Source organism: Mytilus galloprovincialis, chromosome 8 (assembly GCF_965363235.1).
Source record: "Mytilus galloprovincialis chromosome 8, xbMytGall1.hap1.1, whole genome shotgun sequence".
Classification (NCBI taxonomy): Eukaryota; Metazoa; Mollusca; class Bivalvia; order Mytilida; family Mytilidae; genus Mytilus; species Mytilus galloprovincialis.
In genome coordinates this window covers 49,623,482-49,647,239 of record NC_134845.1, presented here as the reverse complement: position 1 = coordinate 49,647,239, position 23,758 = coordinate 49,623,482, and positions in this window count along the sequence as shown.

The following is a 23,758-nucleotide window of genomic DNA, read 5'->3' as shown; positions in this document are numbered from 1 at the left end:
AAAACTCAATGAAGTATGAATCTACAATGTATCTTGGGATCTTGCAATTCGTATTTTGATTGGCTGAATATTGTCTTATATTTGACTTTGTATTTTTCCAAAGGTTTACAATATTTGCATACACTTTCAAAATTGTATCCAAACCACACCATTTCTTTTTAAGTTATGACATATATTTGAAATATTTATACATGTCATAATTAATTTAATAATCGAGTTTTTATTTTTTATTCTTTGAAGTCATCTAAAAAGAAGTTTTAAAAATAATTTCCTATAAAATGCAACGACAGGGGTGGTAAACTCGGTTCTTATGGTGTTTCTATGTGAAATCGTTTTAAATTTCCAGGTGTATCTACGTACACAATGTACACTGATAAAAAGGGTTATAATTTGATAGGGTCTATAATCATCTAGCTTTGTTAAATGTAATATTACTATTTATTTTGTCACTCAATAAAGATCGCCTGAGTTAGAATAAAAGTCACGAACAGATTCGTAAATGCAAATTCGTTCCGGTCCTTGGGTTAAATATAATCGACTTATCCGTAAAAACAATGCATTTTCAGTGTACAATTGTTAAATTTGGAACAAGAGCGTACACGAGTACCACAAATATATTTTAAACAGTAATTTAAAAAGTATTTCCTTACAACAAACAACACATTGAAATATCTTTGTTGTACTAGCGACCGCTAAAAGTGAAAAAATGCTCAAATAGACACAAACACTTCTGATTTTCAATTTTTAAGAAAAAAAGAGGGGTATTTGATTATTTTTACACACGATAAAAGAAAATTTATATTATTTTTTTTAAGATGAGACACTATACGTTTTAGAAATAGTCATGTTTCTATGATATTATGCATTCTAATTTTAACAAAAATAGGGGGCCAGTTGCAATGGCTTATCGTACATGTACCTTCACCTTTGATGGAGTAAACATTTTTGCGGTAACCAACAAATAAATGCATGCACCAGACCAATTAAATGAAACAAATATACAATTTACCTGTGATAGATATTATAGAAATAATTCCTTATCTCCTTTTGAAAGAATTATAAGAATTATATTTGTTTGTGAGTGAATTGGTCCAGTTCATACACCAATGAATTTCTTTTAAGGCGTTTAATCCTATATTATACGATTATATGATTGACTGCCGAAAATTAAATAAAATGATTAAATTGCGATTAAATATACACGTTCTGATTACAGATGTGAGTACTTAAAAGAAAAAAGTCTACAAATAGATTTTCTGATGAGGTTCGTAACCTTTGATGGCAAATAAATCAAAATGGTATGATTGTTAAGTCTGGCTTTTATCCTGCTATACAATTTTAATAACTCATTGACTAGTTTTATCTATACTATTAAACGAGAAGACCTCATTTTGGGTGTCGCTTCTCTTCTTTCCACAATAAAGTAATCGTCATGCCTCTATGTCCTATAGGTACAGTGCATAGTCGCATTTGTCATCCATTTTTATGATTATTCAGATTGAGTTATTTTGGGAGAAAAACAAGAAAAAACGCATTAGGATATTGATTCCGTCATTGGGTGAAATTTTAAGTCATAATAGACTTCCGGTTTGCGTTTTTCTGTATTCTTTGAACATACATATACTACGAATTAAGTGTATTTTCTATCTGCTATCTTTGTCAAGTTTACTATTCACGGCGGTCACAGGGTAAACTAAAAAGAGAGAGAGTCTATATAATATAGAAATGACCGCAGTGGATCGATTAGTAACCTGAGAATAGAAAGTAAAAAGCAAATACACTTTATTTATAGTAATGAATGTTCATTGTATACAGTTAAGCGCTAAAAGTATGCATGTGTTATTAATGTTAATACAAATAATTTTTTTTTAGCAGGGCTAGGAAAACAATTGTCCTGTTTCAAAGCACCTGACTTTTGATACCTTTTCTGAAATTCTCCATCAATTAAATCTTTTACAAAAATTCATTATAACAAAAAAAAAAGAAGGTGTGGTATGATTGCCAATGAGACAACTCTCCACAAGAGACCAAAATGACACAGAATTTAACAACTATAGGTCACCGTACGGCCTTCAACAATGAGCAAAGCCCATACCACAAAGTCAGCTATAAAAGGCCCCGAAATGTAATGTAAAACAATTCAAACGAGAAAACTAACGGCCTTATTTATGTACAAAAAAAATGAACGAAAATAAATATTCAAGGCTTAGACATAAACCTACGACAACCACTGAATCACAGGCTCCTGACTTGAATGTTCTTAATATACTAAATGTATTTGCATATTGAAATTAATAGAAAACAAAAAAATGGGAATTTGGAAAACAAAGGAAGTACCAATGACTTTTGATACTTTTCCTGAAATTCTCAAGTCATTAAGTCTTTTACAAAATTTTTCCTACAACACTGTACATACTTTCAACCACGCTCTGATTGCCCGCGATTTCGCGGGTGTGTTTTAGTATAACTGATTTGTTAATTCTATACTAGTGATTATAATTATTCTGGCGTTTTCGAGACTCTCTTTTTAATGCAAAACTTATACCAAAACGTTTAATTGTACAAAGTATGTGTTGAAGGTGATTCAAATAAAAATAACAGTTCGAAATTATGTGCGTCCCAGGCGCTTTTTTTCTTCATCAGAAACAATAAAAACCAAAATATTCAAAAGTAAAGATTTAATCGTCCCTAAACATTTCAAACTCTGCATGGCTAAAAGATTCCAACAGAAAGTATCTTTATTAAAAAGGTAATTAAAGTGAAAGTAAAAGTAGTGTGATATTACATCATTAAAAGACACTCTCTAAAATGTCAATTGAAATGGCTTACTTCAAATACTTCTTTAGCAGAATCATAGCCTAAAATAAATCATTGCATATTATCTAATTTTTCTTTAACAATGTAATTAGTACCCACCATTTTTATCTCAGTTGTACAAAAATACCTTCATCGTAGACTGTTTACCTTAGGGTTTATGTTTTCTGATATGAAATGAGCAGAATCTGTTGTAACTATACTGCTAACAAATTGAAAGCATTTTCCTGTATGCTATAATAAGTTTTATCAAATGTACCTTGCTTATCATGTATACGCCAGACAGTGGTTCATCTACATTAGACTCATCAGTTACGATCAGATCCAAAAATTTTGATAGTCAAAAAGGACAAAGGTACAGAGCATTGAGAACCAAAATTTCAAAAAGTTGTGCCAAATACGGCTAAAGTAATCTATGCCTGATTTTACAATCGCAAGTCAACGTCCTTCTGTATGCACATTTATCAATAAAATATCACAATGTTTGCCGATGGTCAGTTTTGTGAGTCTTGTCACAATTATATCAACTTTAGCTTTATGTCTTACATAATGTTACTTATATATGAACTAGACGTGTTTAAACATCGCCCAAAGATGTATATATGTTATTATCGGTTTGACTTTTAAATTCACTAAAAGAGTTAAAAGAATTGGATATAAAATCTGCATACATGTAATAAAAAAGGATAATGTATGACATTATCAGTTTGACATATAAATTCATTACAAAAGTTATAGAATTTGATATACAATCTGCATAATAAATAAACATTGCATACCTTCCATGCAAGGTTGTACATGTAGTCTAAACATAGATCTTTAGTTGATAAAAGCATAGCTACAATGTATTTGTTTAGTGACCAAGGGTTTGATATTTTTCTCTGTTTATTGTCACTGGAGCCTCATCCGTTTTACTATGAAGTTTTGGAAATAGTTATTTACATATACATATTCATGAATCTACAATCTGTCGATACCTGTAACTTGGCATTGCACCAGGTCATGTTTTTCTCTGGCTGTTTATGACGTCTTTACACTAAATCCATCAGATGTTGGATGTGTACGGATTGATTGTTTAGTCTTAGATGCATGATTTTTTTATTAGTTATTAGTGGCTTTTGAAATAGCTGTCAGATAACTGCGAGTACTATAAGATCTCTTCATTGTGTCTTTTTGTGCCGGCCACGTCCACTTGTATTTCTGTCCATCTGATGAGTTAAGCATTTTTTAACTTATAGTTCGTTCTTATGTTGTACTGTTATACCACTGTCCCAGGCCACATTATTTATGAATGTGCCTGCCCCAAGATGGGAGCCTGTAAATCAGTGGTTGTCGTTTGTTTATGTGTTACATATTTGTTTTTCGTTCACTTTTTTACATTAATAAGGTCGTTAGTTTTATCGTTTGAATTGTTTTACACTGTCTTATCGGGGCCTCTTATAGCTGATTCTTCGGGGCTTTGCTCATGATTAAAGGCCGTACGGTGACCTATAGTTGTTAATGTTTGTGTCATTTTGGTCTTTTGTGGATATTTTAATCGCAATCATACCACATCTTCTTTTTTATACATACAAGAATTGAAAGTTGAATGCATTACTATTTGTCAGGGTTGTGCGTTGCATTTTCAAAATGTATATGCCGCGACCCTCTAAGAGTTTTTACTGACATTGAAGCTTACAGTATGTAATCAAAACATCTTTTCGAAACGTACCAAAAATACACAATAAAAATAAATGTAAAATAAATAAATAATCAGAAATGCATTGCTATCGCTAAATCTCAGAACTCACCTGCAAGATCTTACCGTATATAGTTGATAGAAATACTATGTCCAAATAACAGAATTTTTCTTAATCTCCACAAATATAAGACACTTCTACCAAATCAGAATCCATCTATTAAAATGCCTGCATTAGAATGCATATGGTGGTAGGCGTATAAAAAATACATCATGCAAATCGATGACGGCTTTATTAATTTTCGTCGCGTATTTTATATCAAACCAATAGGATTTTGACAGTGACATAATGCTTCAGTAAAGAAAGGATGCACATTTCAAATCGAGTTTTTGTCGGTGGTAAGATTGAAGAGGATGTTCATGAAAAAACCAGGCAGTGGAAGGCAAATGACATATTTTGTTTTCAAAATTTTCATCTATTTCATATCACAAATTCATTCTTTCTCAAAGTTAAATTTTGTCTTTTTATTCACTGCAACAAATAAAGAGAAAAAAAATTACATATAAATCACTGAAAATCCATTGAAAAGGGGAAATAACTCTTCATTTTGTACACAATTTTGTTGCATTGTTAGTGAACTTTAACATAATTTTCTGAGCCATCCACTGTTGATTCAAAAATATCTTTGACATATATATATATTTTGTCTGATATAAACACTGCAATGGAACAAAACATTCAGTGGAAAAAAAATATGTTGTGCCACCCATAGTATAGGATTTGCCTGATATCAACTTGAACAGCCTCTTAAATATAAAGATAAATATATCAAAGCAAAAGAGGTTATTTGTGCTGGCGTAAGATTGAACTCATTGCTTACCATGCAGAACTATCGTGTACTTACAATCATCTTGGTAAATAAACAAATAAAAAACAATTGTGTCTATAAGAATGTTAATTTGACTCTACAATCTCCTTACTAAAAACAATAAAGTGTTAATAGTCATAAGATGTTAAACATGTGATAATGGTCGATCATGAGTGAAAGAAAACTCTTCGATATCCTTTTTTGTACATTATGTACATATAATAATTCGAAGTTCATGTATTTTGTATTATTATACTTTAAGTTAAAATGCAATATTTTGATTGGCTACTACGAGGGTGTTCATTTACTCTATCACATGGCTGAGCGGATGATGTTAATGTTACCCTCTCGTCTAGACCAAACAATCGATATTCGGACAATGTGATAGAGTAAATAAACAATGATGTAAAATCAAGTAATTAAAACCATGCTTAAGTTCTAAGTTTTGGCTTAGATTTCATCATTTGACTGTTAAAATGATTTTTTTTATCTTGCTTGACTATTGTTGTTTTTTCTAATACCCGTAACGTTGTGGTGTTCGTGACGTCATATAAAATACTTTTGAAATGATAGGACATTCAGTATACTAAATTCAATTACACGTAGCTGAGAGGGTGATAGAGCAGATTGGTACCCCTCAAAAAAACATTGTCAACCTTGGCTTCGCCGTGGTTGACTATATGTTCTCGGGGTAACAATCTATTCTATCACCCTCTCAGCTAAATGTTATTTTTATAGTGACAACTAGAGAAATACTATGGCAAACGAAAACAAGAGGAACATAATAATGAAATGCTTTCGAAGACTGAAAAAAATAAAAAATTTGAAATACCAGCGTTAAGAAAAACATCAATACAAACTTAAATTGACAAAAAACACCCACTTATAGCCGTCTTGTATCAAGTAGAGTTATCAAATAAAAATTTGAAGATTCCCGAAGAATTTCCAAACTGACTTGTATTGAACGACTACGTCAAATCGTGTAAGTCTGCATGATAACACCACTGTACAATGGACATGTATCAAACTTCCAATATCAATATCAATGATATTGTTTTGACAGTAACACATCACACTGCAATCAATTAGAGATGTTCTTGGTGTAATACCTAATTATCTATAATATATGTTCAAAAAAGATGGTGAATATCGTCTATTGTAAAAATTGGGTAAACTTTTTATTAGTTAATTACAAATGATTTATACTTGTACTGGGTTTTTTTCATTTCACTTTATTTTACAGCCAATTTCCTCACAATATGTACCCGAATGTCACCCTTTTTCTACATTAGAAAATGCTTGTACTAAATAAGGAATATGACAGTAACTATCCATTCGTTTAATAATTTAATTTTGAATGTAACGCGTCTTCTGATTGTCTGACGTTATTTTGTTATGAGCCCATAGACATAATTTAGTCATGTGACCGTGACGTCATCAACGTTTTTTCATGATTTTCTACGGTTAAAATTGGAAATTGAAATTAAATTATAAGAAATGACTGTAATATTTTGGCTGTCTATTCGAAATAACATACAAAATGTGGTGCACACTGTTAAATAACCCGCTACGCGCGTTATTCAGTGTGCACCGATTTTTTTTTATATTATTTCTTCAAAGACAGGAATATATTACAGTCATTCCTTAATTGTTATTGAGTTTCAAAATAGCATTTTGCGTATAGGCTTTCCGTTTGAACTTTTCCTCAGAGTTCGGTATTTTTATTATTATACTTTTTAATACGTTGAATAAGGGGTTATTCAGTGTGAATGTGAAATACGATTCCAATCTTTCATTTAAAAAGTAACATTATATATAACTACAATTCAACGAAAAAAGTATGAAGTACTGTTGCATGTCAGAATGATAAAAGGACGGAAATTTTGCAGTCAATCAAATACACGTGCCCCTGGAGTTAAACAATATGTCGGTGTAGGATTTTATGTCTTGGACCGAGTTAAGGATCGTGAATGAGAATGGTAAAGAACAAGCTGAGTGTTGGTTAAGTACAACAACTATTTATTGTCAGGTCTAATCGTTCAAGATATGCATTGACCATCCTTCCGGGTGCTAACAGCTATTCATTCTGTAATATGTTTGATACAGCATTGTGGGATTTCTTTCGATAACAGTTGTTGGCATTTGTCGATCTCAAAAAAAAAAAACGTGAAAAGGCATTTGTAAATGAATTCATGTATATTCATATACAGGTAGGCAGACAAAGGATAAGCTTGACTCTATGTAGTTCTTATGTTTCACCGTTGCTTCCGTGTTTTACTTTTGATAGCTACTATATTGTGTTTATAGACGTCTTCCGTGTATCAAAATAAACATTTATTGACACATTGAATATGTTAAAATCTTTTTAGAAATTCGAATGTGACGTCACTATGTGCGTTGATGGCTTTGGGTAACTCAGCTGTGTATTTTCATGTGCTGGTACAGGTTGTTTTATATAATGTATTCGTTCTTTTCTGTAGTTCATGCAGTTAGTCACCAATTCGGTTTTATCATGTATAACTATTATATAATCATTTTATAAAAAATACTGTTTGCAAAAGCATGAATTATTCTTAATAATATGGATGTTCTTATTCCAGGTAGAAAAACTTTGCCGTATAGGTCACAACTTTTTGAAACTTTTGATCCTCAGTGCTCTTCAACTTTGTACTTTTTTTGCTTTCGAACTTTTTTCATCTGAGCGTCATTGGTTAGTCTTGTGTGGATGAACCCCATGTCTGGCGTATTACATTTTAAACCTGGTACCTTTTATTGGCTATTTTCCGTGCGTTTTTTTCTGTCCTATATTTTCTCTCTTTTATTTGTATTGTAGTCATGTCATTATAATATTACATTTAACATTGTAATAAAAGCGGGAGGTTTGGCATACCACAAAACCAGATTTAACCCACCATTCTTTTTAAATGTTCTGTTCCATTTCTTGAAAATGGTCATTGTTATATTATAGTTCTTTCCTTTGTGTGTTACATTTTAATGTTGCGTTTCTGTTGTGTCGTAGTTCTCCTCTTATATTTGATGCGTTTCCCTTAGTTTTAGCTTGTAACCCGAATTTGTGGGGTGTTTTTGGCAAGCGATTTATGAATGTCGAACAGCGGTATACTACTGTTGCCTTTATTTTGGTAGACATAACAAAGGTATGGTAGCTAACATTGAATGTATAAAACATCATTTGCGTCGTGTCGTGGAAGCATACACAATGTATGAGTATAAGATTTGAAATTATTTTGAAAAGCGACGATCGCCAAATTTATTTCTGTTTACGTAACACATAAACACAAATTATATACTTTCTCTGTCTAAAAACTTTTTTTTTATCCAGCGATTTTGAACTTACGCAATAAATCGTTTTCTTTTTTCTGATTTTAGATTGTTGCATTTAGAAACGTTCAGAAACCGTTATCATTGAGTTTACTTCACATCAGAGACCTAATGACGAAGGAGGTAAAAATAGGTCTTCTTCAGGATTTCGAAAATGAAATAAAAGTTAAACCGCATATCACATGTACCCAATAATAAAAATTTCGAGAACAACGAACTGTCCACCTATTTGAAAACTATTTAATATAACATAGATATAATACATCCAGAAACAAACGGCAAATACTGAATTCCAGTATCTGTACGGTGGGCAAGGTTAGCCTGCATGAAAAAGTTCTGTACTAATGATGATGTCCTGACTTGCGCTAATGATCATTGCAAATATGTAAAGAAAGACAAAATTTATGATTTTTTACGTTTTTTGGCATAAAAAATGGAAGGAAACAGTTGATATGTTTTAATTTTGTTTCTTATATGTTCAAACTATCACCTGCGTAATTTATCTAATTTGTGCATTTCCTTAGTTTAGAAATGACCTGATTTGTGCTGGTTGGTCCTGTCATTGTGCTTCTGGTCCCAATACAGTGCTAGTGATTTTTGGTAAAAGTTGGTCCTATTTAAAACAAACGTATTCAATCGGATATGACTTTTGTGCATCAATTTCGTTGTTAAATCTCTACATATACGATTAAAAAATTAAAAGGTGCTTGTGGTAAAGCGACAATCTAATCGACAATATACGTTTGACTGGTTTATTTCACTTAAATATACGATGTGCCATTAAGTACTGGTGCTTCTAATTTCTTCCGTAATATATATTCACCGTCTCCAATACATTACGGCATGTTCAAATCGGTTTTAAAAAGAACATAGTTTTTCCGCATTAGTCACGTGATTTACTTCATCAAATAATGGGATAACCACATAAAAGAATGAAGGACCACATCAATGTTGTGTAACATCGTCAAATTTTAAAACATCATTACGTATTTTTAAAGACATATAAAGAATTGGCAAATTATCATTACCAAATAACAAAATTACCTCATGTTATGAAAATTATAAATCCAAACCTATTATACGTGTGGTCCGATTTTTGAAAAGTCGTATTCGTAAGAGTTAACACATTGTGACCTTTAGGAAGAGTTGTATTATTGACACCACATCTGCTTATACATGTATCTAATAACACAATACTAGTAAAATGTGTCGGATTGCATGCATTATTTTATCGTGTAAAAGAATAGACTAAACAATCTGTTAACGGGCTATTTTAGACACGGCGAAAATATAGCAATGTTTATACATTTTTCTCGTTTCTAGCTTTTAATATAGATTAGACCGTTGGTTTTCCCATTTGAATGGTGTTACACTAGTAATTATGGAACCCTTTATAGCTTGTTGTTCGGTGTGAGCCAAGACTCCGTGTTGACGGCCGTACATTGACCTATAATGGTTTACTTTTATAAATTGTTATTTGGATGGAGAGTTGTCTCATTGGCACTCGCACGACTTCCTCATATATCTATGTGATCTAATAATTGTTGCATATGTTGCAATGCGTTCATGTATGATTTTAACGGACTCTTGTTTTTTAAATTTGACATCTAAATTGCAGTTCGTAAAAAATGCATAAAATATACAATTTAGCCATTATAATAATTAATTTTAATTCTACTTCTTGAAAAGAAACTTGTGGCATACAAAATATAATTAGTTGTGATAAACTAAATCATATATGAGTGATTGGTTAATGATTTAAGCTTACGGAATGAAATCAGAACATAACACATTCTTTGAAATAAAAAATCACAAAATTAATACTAGGTATAATACTAAATAGATATATGAATGCATTGATATTAATTAATCACAAAAATACCTGCAATATCTTACCGTAGGTGAATGCAATAAAGTGTCCGAAACACAGATTTTCTAAATCTAAACAAATACAATACACTAGTATATATAACTTACTCCATGTATTCAGTCTGCAATAGAATATATTGGATGATTTGAGTTATTGATTTGCCAAGTAGCAGAGATGGGTCCGATTACTTTCAATGTAATTGATTAAATTACAATTACTTTGTCATTTGTGCGATTAAATTAAATTAATGATTAAATCATTTCTGAAAGTGTCTGATTAAATTAATGATTACATCGGCAAAGTAATCATGCTTACATCTGATTACAATGAATTAAAAAAAAACATTTTGCATGATGTGAATGAATAAACGTTTAATATATAACTTTCGCATTTTTTAGAAAGTATTGGGTTTGCTATATTATAAAATGATAACTTCAAACTTCATCTATTTAATAAACCTCAAACGTTCACTTCATAAATACATGAACATTGTGTCACTGGTTATCACCCATTGCACTTTAATATCATTAATCTCTGGATTATTTTGACTTCAATTGAATTTAGCTTTATAAAAAGCGTTTGCTGTTTGTCTTCTGACCTATTCTAGACTTTAATTTATATTTGTTTCAAGGTGCAGTTTATGGGAGTTAAAATATGGATTAAATAAGGTTACCAGTTTAATCAAATTGTAAACAAAATACAAGTGCTAAAAATTATTGCATTTTACATGTCCAGTCCAAATACATACAAAAGTTTGCTTATTTTTAACAAGATATTTGTCGAACTTTTATTTAATTTTGTGCTAATTAGATAAATGAGTACATGTCTGATTTATCTTTTACCATATATATTGTCCTACAGCTATACACAGTTGGTAATTGCAATAAAAACAAACCTTAATTGGCTTCCTACCTGTCAATTCAAAGTTGACAAAAATCACAACATTAACAAAAGATTATAATTAAGGGTTAAAGAAAAGTATTACTTAAATATAACAGTTAATATCAAATATATATATATATGTGCATCTTTAAATTGTGAATATATGTACAATATCGTTTACTAAGACCAGAAACATATAATTGTATTATATGTCTCTTCTTAGGCTATTGATGCCTTTTCAATACTGTAACAGTTTATTTTTTACTGAAGTATACAAACCAATTGTCATGCTTTATAAAAAAAAAAGTAAACCAAACTATCTTAACATGTTCAATATAAATTGAATAAGAATAACAAAAAGTTTCCATTATTGACCATAAACACAGTTTCAGATTTTTTTCATTGTAATCAGAATGTAATCATAAAGTAATCAGGATTACAGGGTATTTTGAAAAGTAATTGATTAAATTAAATAACATGTAATCAGATTTTTGGCTGAATAATGATTACAATGATTACTTGCAATTGTTATCAATTACAGCTGCTTAACGATTACAATTACAATTACCCCAACTCTGCTATGTAGGCGTATAAAAAGCATAGGAGACCGAAAACGGATAAATATACTTTTCAAATGTACTTTATAATAATCCAATTGTATTTTGACATTATCAAGTTTATTTAAATATAAGTAATCACGTCATGCTGCGTTATGGACTCGTGACAGCTTTCGTCGTTAAAAAAATGTACTATAAAATAATCATATCGAGGAAAAAGAAGTAATTATGAATTAAAAAATATAAATAGTCATTGCTTAGAATTAAAAGGTATTTTGTTTTTTAAGTTCTTTGGTATAGAAGAGGGACGAAAGACGTCTTATACGTTCAGGTATTTCACATCCAATCTTTTATGGTAATATTCTTTACAAAGCACAAAAATGTCAGTACTCACCACAAACCTAACAAAACTTTTAAACAGACTTATTAAGAAGGGATATAGTTACGATACTGTTGTCAGGTATAAATGATTGCACATATATATACAGTAGGATAACTGAGAATTCTTTTCAGTTACTATTAGTGTCTTCACATTTATACAAAATCATTGCAATTACACAGATGGATTTTTTTCTAATTTCTTCAATGATGTCATTCCGTCTTTTAGTAAAACTAATGTAACAGGCTTTTTTACTTTTATTAGTTGTAATCTTTAAATCATATAATGTGTTTGTTGTTACTATGTTCCGTTTTAGAAAAAAAGGAGTTATATTTCTTATTTCTTTTTTCTACTTTATTGTTGTTTTAATTATAACAGTTGGTTTAGAAGTCATCCACCTCAATGAAAATGTATCTGTCAAAATTTTTAATTAATTCGGAAAAAGTGTTGCCTTTTTTGCCTTATCAATACTCGATTGTCTGAATTCTTCTTTTCAGAATCAAGACGACTATGGGAACATCAAAATGAAAAAAATGGTACGGCATCGGTTGAATTCCAATTGTTAATTATGTTTTATATTAATCCCGATGTTTCAGTGTACTCTTTTAAAAATAAATCTATCTTATTCGTTCAACAAACTATACGAAGCAATATCATCAATTGACCGTATATAAAAAATCTATTAATTTTTTTGTTTATTATTTTATCAACTTTCGAGTTTATATTTCATCTGTGTGATTTAATTCTTTTGATTGTCAATACCTGGCCGAGTATCAGGATGTTATACTAAAGTTAGTCAAAAGACAGTAATATTGAAAAAGTCTTGCAAACATACCGAACTTTATAAGATAAAGCGTACTATTGAATTAACATCCTTTAGGATAGTTCACGATTAAGATATGATTTTTACTTTATTAGATGTGAAATATCTTAAAATATGTCACACTTCCGTCTTTGTTTAGCGAAATAAGGGTGTGACTGTTGTGTAGAAGAAAAACTCGTCCGGCACATCAATGGTGAGGTTTCGTTTTCAATTTAAACTTATATAGTCATAAATTTGATATTATACTTATGCATAAAATATATTTTCAGATCAAACAAGACCATGGCCACGTTGCAATCAATAGGTGTTAATAACTGGCGTAAACCGCTTCATATCTTTGGTTCCAATGAACATGACCTACAATATTCAATTAAAAGAATGAACATTTGCAGAATATCAATCCTAAAAATTTGAAGATCACAGTCGTACAACAGATGAAGTTCTCAGGGTAGTAATGCAAGGAATACGTAAATTTTCAGGAGAACAGTTTGAAGGTTTGGTTCTCCATGATGAGTTCATAAAGTTTGGTAGTTCAAGAGAGGGATTGAAAGTCATTGATGCTCTTGAGTTTGATAGTATCCTCATATTTGATATAAATGGAATGATTGTAGAACCTACTCCAGGTGATGCTCATGGGTTGGTGCGGCTTCGGGTCAACAATGCCGAGGCTTTGTTAGAAAGATACCCATGGACCAGAAAATGTGAAGTGTTTCAAAAAGTCGGTATGAACAAATATTTCATCAACTCAAGGAATCTAAACTCAAAAGTATTCGAATCTATTATCGACAAAACCCGTGAACTGGTGAATGAACAAATAAGGACAGGAGAGACAAACTTTTCTCTCAGACGAATTGCGGAACCACCAACATTAGACATTAATATAACTCATTTTCTAACATTACTTTGGAAAGCCAATCTACTAGAATGGAATCCAGATCATTCAATAAATCTTTGGATATGGATATTGTTCCAGCACTTCTTTTGCGACACGACTATGTTCCAGATCCTAATACTGCAAACTCACCCAATGGGATTCGACAAATGGTTTGCCCTGTATATGCCGTAATGAAATTGGTCCATACGCCTAACTCAGTAATGACAAGCGTCAAGGACTCCTTGTGGAGAGTTTGTACGTGTGGATATGAGAGACATATTCTAGACGTCTGCCAGTTGAATCCTAGCCAAAAGTTTTTGATGACAGCTTGTCGAATCTTAACAACATACGTTTCTAATCAGGACGGCACGAATCAGCTTCACACAGTTGCGGCTTCAAATCAACTGAAAACAATATGTTTCCATTGTATAACATTACTAACGATACCAAAAGAGCATAACTCATTGTCAGGCGTCAAAGAGGCCATGGGTTATTTTCTGTCGTTTCTGGATTCATGTATTAGATCCAAAACAATGCCCACTTTTTCAATGGAAATTCCTGGTTAGTTCTAATGTTTCCAGACACCAGCTTTGGACAAGAGGACGACATCAAAAACTTGTATGGATCAATGTGTCCCGATAACTTCATACAGGCTACTTTAAGTTATGCCAAGATGTTACTAGACCTGAAAAGATTTTATACGGAGATTGAATGTCTTGATGCCGATCGCATAGACCGGTTTAAGGAACTTCTTGGCCTTCAGCACAACTACAGAAAAACTGGTGGTGTACACATGTTTTGAAAAACTATTTTTCTTTATGTGAAACTCAACTTATAAATCATAGTGGTGTTTGGTCAAGCAAGGCTCGTCACTAAAGCCCGAATTGATTACCAAGTTAAAAGGTCTGGTCTCCAAAATGCACATTTACAGATAACATGGAAGTATCAATGATGCAGTATTTCAGGACAGATAAAAGTACGCAAGACGAAGTCAATTAATTGGTATTAGTAGGGCGACATAAATAAATTTATCTTATACTATAGTCTTTTAATACTAGTAATAATTTTAGATTTTCAATAAAAAAAAAAATGAACCTTTAGGGACAGAAATGCAACTCATTGTATTTCAATAATTCTCCACTCTCGACAGTTTAATTTTAATTATTCCAAAAGCTTGGCAAGTCTCGCGCTTTGAATATTAACATTTAATTGTCTCCTGTGGAGATATATCGTAACACACCTGTTGCAGTGATGGAATCTATATATCTCTCACCGTTATTTAAAATCAATAAATATAATCATGAAAATACTGAAAATAAAAAAAACTTCATCAGTTTCTTTAACTTTTTTAGAAAACTTTTAGTCCAGACGGTATCAATGTGTTAACAATGTAAACTAAAGTCCAATTATAAGTTAAATACAGAAACATCTAAAAAAATATCTTCATTTTTTTTTAATTTCGTAAAATTCCATGAAGGTTTGACAAAGTAGTTGATGACTGAAACACACCAGACAGAAGAAAAAGATTGATAGTCAAACTCATAGATTGAAAATAAACTGACAACGCCATGGCTAAAATTAAAAATGACAAACAGACAAATAATAGAACAGAAGACAAAACATAGAAAACTAACCCCACAAAAACAGGGGCTGATCTCAGGTTCTCAAGAAGGGTAAGCAGATCCTGCTCCACATGTGGCATCCGTCATTATGAGATATTCGAAAGATACCAGAGTGAAATCCAAACTCATAGATCGAAAACTGACAACGCTATGGATAAAAAAAGAAAAAGTCAAACAGACAAATAATAGTACACCAAACACAACAAAGAAACACAAGACTAAGCAACAAAAACACAACCAACAATAGGGTGTGATCTCAGGTGCTCCGGAAAGGAGCAGGTTATTTTTCAAGTTATTGAATACTAGTAGACAATGTTAGGCAGCCGTCCGTTCGACCGCCTTGCCGCCTTCCGTACATCACCGATAAGTTAATAACCGATATTTTTCTTTGGAATTCCGGTTAAAAACTTACTGGTTTTTTTTTGTTTTTTTTAATTATCGATTATTTATACTAGTACATAACAACCTCAATGGACTGAATAATCTGCTATTTATTGTGATTTCCCCTTTTCTTTGGCAGTTTATTGCTAATTCAAAATAATAGTAAGCTTGTTATTCTGGTCTCATACATGTATATCATGAAACTGTACTAGTTTTCCACAAATGATATGCCTCACTGATAAGGTCTGCTTAAATCCCATAGCCATGACAAATAGATTGTGGAGAGATTGGACAGGTTGATAAAGGCAGAGCCGTTCAATAAATTTGATAAGTAATATTACTGGGAAATACAGATTTCTATGTGGCTCTATTATATCACGTTTTGTGTATGCTATATATAAATAGTATTTTACGTTTAAATTGGAACTGACAAACTGCAAAAACCTATGTGTGACATCATATATATACATGTGTGTTTACTATCATATAAACTCTACAGGTACCCTAGTTAAGCTGTTGTATTTAAAAGTTTTGATTTTGGTATTTTGCTACCGGTGAAAGAATACAGCAAGGTTAAATTACACTTTTTGTCTTAAAAGTACTGGTAGGCGTCTTATTAACTGTTGTCAAATTTCTAAGTATTTGGTAGAAATACTCATGTTTTCTGAAAATAACTTATTAATTGATTGATTGCTGTATGTAAGCTTAATATTCCAGTTGCAAACATTTCTTGCATACTAAGGACAAAATTCTTCAAAAACTAAATCATTTCAAACGAAAGTACAGCCAGTGTAATTATTGTAAATTTATGTCAGGTTTATAAGAGGTTAAATCAACATTTTTATCAAACCTGGCGTGTGATCATGATGATAGCAGAAAATAGGTTATCTGTAATGAATCAATACAGTTATACTGATAAACAGAATATTGGTTTACAGATATAAACCGGTAAACAGATGTTATAAACTTGAACTGGTAAAAAAAATATGGACCACAGACATTTGTGTCAATTGATATCATGGAAGGGTCATCTCAAAATCTATTCAACTAATTATTGCGCAGGAAAAGCTACAAAACATGCACAGACAAACAAAACTAAGATTGATTACAATACAATGTGTAAAAATTTATCGTCTTTAGTTCTTTAATACTTCAATTAACTTTCTGAAATTTGGCTGATAAGAAAAAAAGATATTAATATTTCGATACCAGACTTAATTTTAGAACTGTTCATTGTAGTTGCTTCGAAACAAATAGTACAAATAATTATATTTAACTATACTTCTACAAAATTAGAATCAATACAAAAGTCTGTAGAGTAGTGACAGTAAAAAATGATAACAAAATACTCTTGAGACAACCCGTCAATCAAGAGGACATTTAAACAAAATTCTACTTACAATCAGCATTTATCAGACATCTATTAAACGGAGAACATTGTTTTATTTCAACATCTTCCATATCATTGATCATGATGGCTCAAGAAGCAAAAGTGGACATTGAATTTACTATTCCATCAGTGTGCCAAATATGTGATACTTCCTCCAACTTCAAGTGGATGTGCCTTGAATGTGATTTATTTTTCTGTCTTCAAAAAAATGTGATGTGAATCAAAATTTCATACCAAAAGTAAAACGTTAGCCGCACACAGTAAAATTGACATTGAAAAGTGTGGAAACAAAAGTATTGCTGAAGTTATTCGTAAAGGTGAACTTCAGAATATTCAGTGTGATATACATGCTGATAAGAAATGTTACCTTTTTTGTCGAGAATGTGGACAAACAATCTGCACCAACTGTGTAATGACAAAGTCTTATAAAGACCATTGAAGAGGTTTATGATGGTAAAGTTCAAGAGATGAAAGATTTTCAGAAAAGAATTCAATTTGAAATTCCATTGTATCAGAAAACTGAAGATAATCTTAAAGATATTCTAGCTAAGGCCTTTAAACAATATAGTTATATCAAAGAACATGTCACATGGAAAGAAAAAGAAATAATTAATGAAACCCAAAAAAAACTATGCCAAGAAACTTTTAGATGAAGCTGAAACTGAGTGGAGAAAAGTTGAACAACAGATCAATCAAGAAATTACTGTAGTGAAAAATATCACAGAAAACTTTAAGAAAAAGCCATACATTGCAAGTATCCAAATTATTTACTAAAACGTTTCCGACCGTATATAACACCCACTTACCTGATGTAGAAGTTCATCAAATAAAGGCACAGCAACATTATTTCAAATTCCAGAGTTTTAAAATAGAACAGGTCTTTGTATACTTGTCTAAAGGTCCTGGTTTAAAGCTGGTTGAAACGTATCGAACAAATGTTGATGGTTTTACAAAGATTTTGCCACTGGACTATGGCCAAGCTGTAATTTCTAGCTGGAATAATCGAGTCGTACAGGAAGTCCATTTTGATAAAAACAATATGATAGTTAGAATAAATTACCCAAAAACCCAAGTTTATGATATGGCAGTAACACAGAACGGAGAAATTCTCGTGTCAAAACAGGAAAGTGAATTAAAATTGTTAAGGGCTATAGAAACTATTGAGACTTTTCATTCCTTCACTCCATTTAAAACATTTGGTATCTATGTCAACAAACAAAATGAGATTCTAGTAGGGCTTGCTAGCAGTAGCCATGACGGTGATGGTAGAATTGTAGTACTTGATTCCGAAGGAACAGTAAAAAGAACATTTGAGAATGATGAGGAAAAAGGTAAATCCAAGTTATTTACGTGTCCATTGCGAATAGTTACAAACTTTGACAATTCAATATGTTTTATTGAAGAATCAAATTACAGATTCAACACTCGAGGAAGACTAGTAGTTATTAACAATGAAGGAAAACTAAAATTGACATCAAGTAAATCTGGAACAGATTTTGAACCTGTAGACTTGTCAGCAATATTGCCATCTGGGTTAATTATAGTTACTACTGGCTCTTATGACACTAAAATTCATGTTTTTAACCAAAAGGGTGATACAGTTTGCCAAAGTTCACTAGGACAACTTTATAATAACAAATATTTATTCGTTGTGAGTTCTGCATGTATAGCTGTTGATAGTGAAGGGATGTTGTTTATAGCAGGTGGAGGGAAGGAAGCTCAAATAGCTACTTTTAAGATAATTGGGCAATTGTGATTCAAAATTTAAAACCTAATAAATTAATTTGTTGACTTACAGCTTCCGTAGTTTCATTTCTAAAATATTTGAGTGTACTGTTTTATACAAGACAACAAACAAGTAAAATTGTTCTCTGATAGACCGCCATTACTTGTTGTTTATGAATTGACGTAAAATAAATTTGATTTTCTTTTTTGTCAATGAAAGAGGGACGAAAGATACCAATGGGACAGTCAAACTTATAGATTGAAAGTAAACTGGCAACGCCATGGTTTCAAATAAAAAGAGAAAAAGACGAATAATAGTATAGAAGCCACAACATAGAAAACTAAAGACTAAGCAACACGAACCCCATCAAAAACTGTTGGTGATCTTAGGTGCCCAATAAGGGTAAGCAGATCCTGCTCCATATGTGGCATCCGTCGTGTTGCTTTATTACTACAAATCCGTTAACTAGTCTAATTCGGTAGGTCATATTCGTGAAAAGGGAAGGGTTTTGTAGTTACAACATAAGGAACATATCCGATATAATCTGTAAAACGCGTCCGGTTATTCCATAACGGTCAACCAACTTGTGATGGCATCCGTAAAATTTACGAAGGGATGATTTCAACTTCACCATTTAGAACTTTTGGTTTAATAGCTTCCTTGTATGCACATGATGCAGGCGCTGCTAGAATGTTGCTCCATAGAAATAGAAAGTTCACAACTGGGAAGCTGAAATCATTTCTTTTGTTGTAAAGTTTTGTTTTCAACCGACCATCATTGTCAAATTCTAGATGTAAGTCAAGATATGAGATTTAACTGCATCTGTAGTACCATTTCGATGGGAAATATTCGTTTAATGTAGTCACCAAATTTTGAACTATCTAGCATTTGTCTAGTGAGAGAATATCTTTTATATAGTGGAACATAAAGTGGAAGAATTTTGCTAAATTTTTATCTTACTTCCTCAGAAGTTCCTGTATGAAGTCAGCATCATTATAATAAATAAACATGATTCCTGTATTGCGATATCAGAAATAGCATATAGAAATTATAAACAACTAATTTCACAACCTCTCCATTTTGGTTAAATTTATGACTGGTGAAATAACATGAATATATATCTTTCCTGAAGAAGCCAAAAAAAGCTCACAGTTTTTGTATGTTAGGCATAAAATTGTGTACTAGAAAACAGTGTAGTGAAAAAGAAAAGCTACTTTTGGTAGATGCCAATATAAAGGAAAACCTATACAAATGTATGTCTCCTCTTCATGTAGTTCATGTAGTTCATGTAAATTCAGAATTCATTTTTGTTCGGGTGGCAAACTGGAGAGTTTGAGATATCTCAGATTAATAATGTAAACTGTATCCTAGAAAGTCCTTCCTGACAAACAATAATAAACACACTTAATACACTTAAAAAAGGTCAAAGATCAAGGTCACATGCAGTTTATGTTTTTTTTTTAAACACACTGTCTTATTTTAGTTCACCTCAGTAAAAAATATCATACTTTTCTATAATAAACAGCTGCGCCACGAGCTCATGATACGCCCGTCATCTTGTGTGAAAGTTTTAAGCAAAAATTATAAATAGTTTCTGAGAAAGTTTTAAGCAATAACCATATATTGTTTTTGAGATACGGAGGGACATATGAACCCCCCCCCCCCTCTTTTAAAAAAAATAAATATCACTAAAATAAAATTTTGAATCAAAACCACAAATTTACAAAATACTCAATAACTCAAAAACGAAAGTTTGAATCATCACCAAAAAGAGAACAGATCTTAAGATTAATATAACTAAGAAGTGTGTAAAGTTTTAAGCAATAATCATAAAACGTTTTTTAGATACGGCGCGACATGTGAAAAAGACACACCCCTGTTTTAGTTACAAAATGCTGTCCCTCAAAAAGTTATAATCTTATTTTCACCAAAACGTATTCAGATCATTTGACCATCCGTAAGAAACAACTATGATAAGTTTCATGAAGTCTGGATAAGTTGTTCTCAAGTTACGGTGTGACATGTTTACGCCAGACGGACAGACAGATAGAGAGACGGACAGACAGATAGAGAGACGGACAGACGGACACTTGACATTTGTATAACATAAAATGTCCCGTCAAAATTTTGACAGGGGTATAAAAAGATCAAGCAGATTTGACCATGTTCTTGAAAGGTTGTATGAAAACAGGACCTGTTTGAGCCATACTGGACATCAAAGTCTCTCCATTTTTATATGACATGACAGCAGTCACTATAGAATAAAGATACTGTTATTTTATTTTAATGCTAACAAGAGAAATTTGTCTCAAAATAAATTGTTTTTCATTAGATACGCTTAAGTGCAGGTTCACAAATATCAAGGTGGTATTTAAAGTAGGATATGAGTTATGAATTTTGTTAGATTTAAACTTGAACTACAAACATGAAAGGTGGACAAATTATTATGCTATCATTCATACTAAAGTACAATTTCGTCTCTGATTATAAAGATACTGTTGGAAAAGAGTTACAAAATGTCAGTTCCAAACATAATTTACAAGAAATTGATTCTAAAAATATGCATATGTGTGCATCTTATAAATTCCATATAAATCATGACCCCTTAAAACTATTCAGACATCATGGCAAGATTATGTGTTCTCTGGATGAGATTATTTCAATGCGATAGGAATATGAATCCTGCTTTGTATCAGACCAACAAGCTGAGGCAGGTTTTTCAAGTGTTAGTTCACAAACTCACAGAAGGAAAAAATGCATGCAACCCCTCCAATTTTTGAAATTCAGGGCTTTACAAAAATAAAAGTGGCCTGCATACATACATGCAACAGCAGTTGGAAAATAAACAATAATTTTTAATCGATAATCTGTTAAATTAGATTGTAAAGGATCAGATCAACAAGCTTATAAATATCAGTAACTGATCAATTTATTCAAATAAATAAAGTATAAAATCTATCTATATCACTATGATTAATATTAACGCAAGTTTTCAAGCAATTGTAATTGCAAGGAACCTATTAAATTCATATTGATACTATTTCAAATCACAATTAAACTAAAATCTAAAACTAAAATGACTCCAATATTTAGTTAGTATAACTGCTGGTTGATAAGTTATACTTAAAGCATTCAGCATTAATTTGGAATTAATATATTAACATTTCTTAATAAACTATAAAACATAAATTAAGATTCATTTGAAAACTTCTTTGTGTGAAATAATTACCAAATTGAAAAAGCCCTGCGGAAGGTACCAAGACCTTGTTGATAAATATTTCATTTCGTATTAACTTAATAATAATATTCGATGGTCATGAATTATAGATTGTAGGTATTGACTTTGTTTATCATCTTAATAATGTCTTATAGTATTTTTTTAGGTGTCTCTAGGAATAATACTTTAACTGTTTAGTCTGTTCCTTTGGTGGTATGCATTTGACATTGCTCTGTAATCATACATCCACTCATTGTCTTATTGTTCGATGCTAATTTTTGTATTCTTTTCTTTCATTTTTTCTTATATGCTTTTTCTGTAAACCTCTTTGTGTTTCTTGGTTACATACGAAGTAGTTCTGCACTTAAAAATCCCGTCATTGTGATATTGTTCTATGATAGTTTCTGTAATTTGTGTGCCTTTTTGTGTTTCGGTCTTGTATGTAACGTGACTCTGTACTTATACATCCTGTCATTGTGTCATTGTACATGTGTGTTTTTTATGGTGATTAAGATAATAACACAACGTTGACTGATGTATCCCATTTTTGTCATTTTTCCCTGATATGTCCGTGTTTTGCCAATAGAATTTTATACGGCAGTCATGCACGTGAGTGATTTAGCTAGCTATAATACCAGGTTTAATCCACCATTTTTGTATAGCCTGTAACGAATCAGGAGTATAACAGCTTTTGTCAATTCGTTTGATGTGTTTGAGATTTTGATTTTGCCTTTTGATTTGGGTCTTTTCGTTTTGAATTCGCCTCGAAATTCAGTATTATTGAAATTTTCTTTTTCATGAATTTAAATAGCAACGCTTTGCCAAGACCAAGTCGGGGAAATGGACATTACTATATTATAGTTAGTTTCTGTGTGTGTTACATTTTAATGTTGTGTGTTCTGTTGTGTTGTAGTTCTCTTTTATTTGATGCGTTTTCCTCAGTTTTAGATTGTAACCCGGATTTGTTTTTTTCTCTCTCGATTTATGAATTTCGATCAGCGGTATACGACTGTTGCCTCTATGTACAATAAAACACATTTACATATGGTCTTTCTTTTTTTTTTTAAGAAAATCCCCTATTTCTAGTTCGATGAGATAGATGCGTTTATTATAAACACCAAATGTTAAATTATTTAGCGAGAGAACATCATCTTTAAAGTAGAAAGTAAAGTTATATGATATTGCCAACCTTTTTTCCCCTTAAGAAGTTCCTGTACCAAGTCAGGAATATTACAGTTGTTGCCCATTCGATTGATATGTTTTATCATTTGATTTTGCCATTTGATTAGGGACTTTCCGTTTTGAATGCTCCTCGGAGTTTGGAAATTTTGTGATTT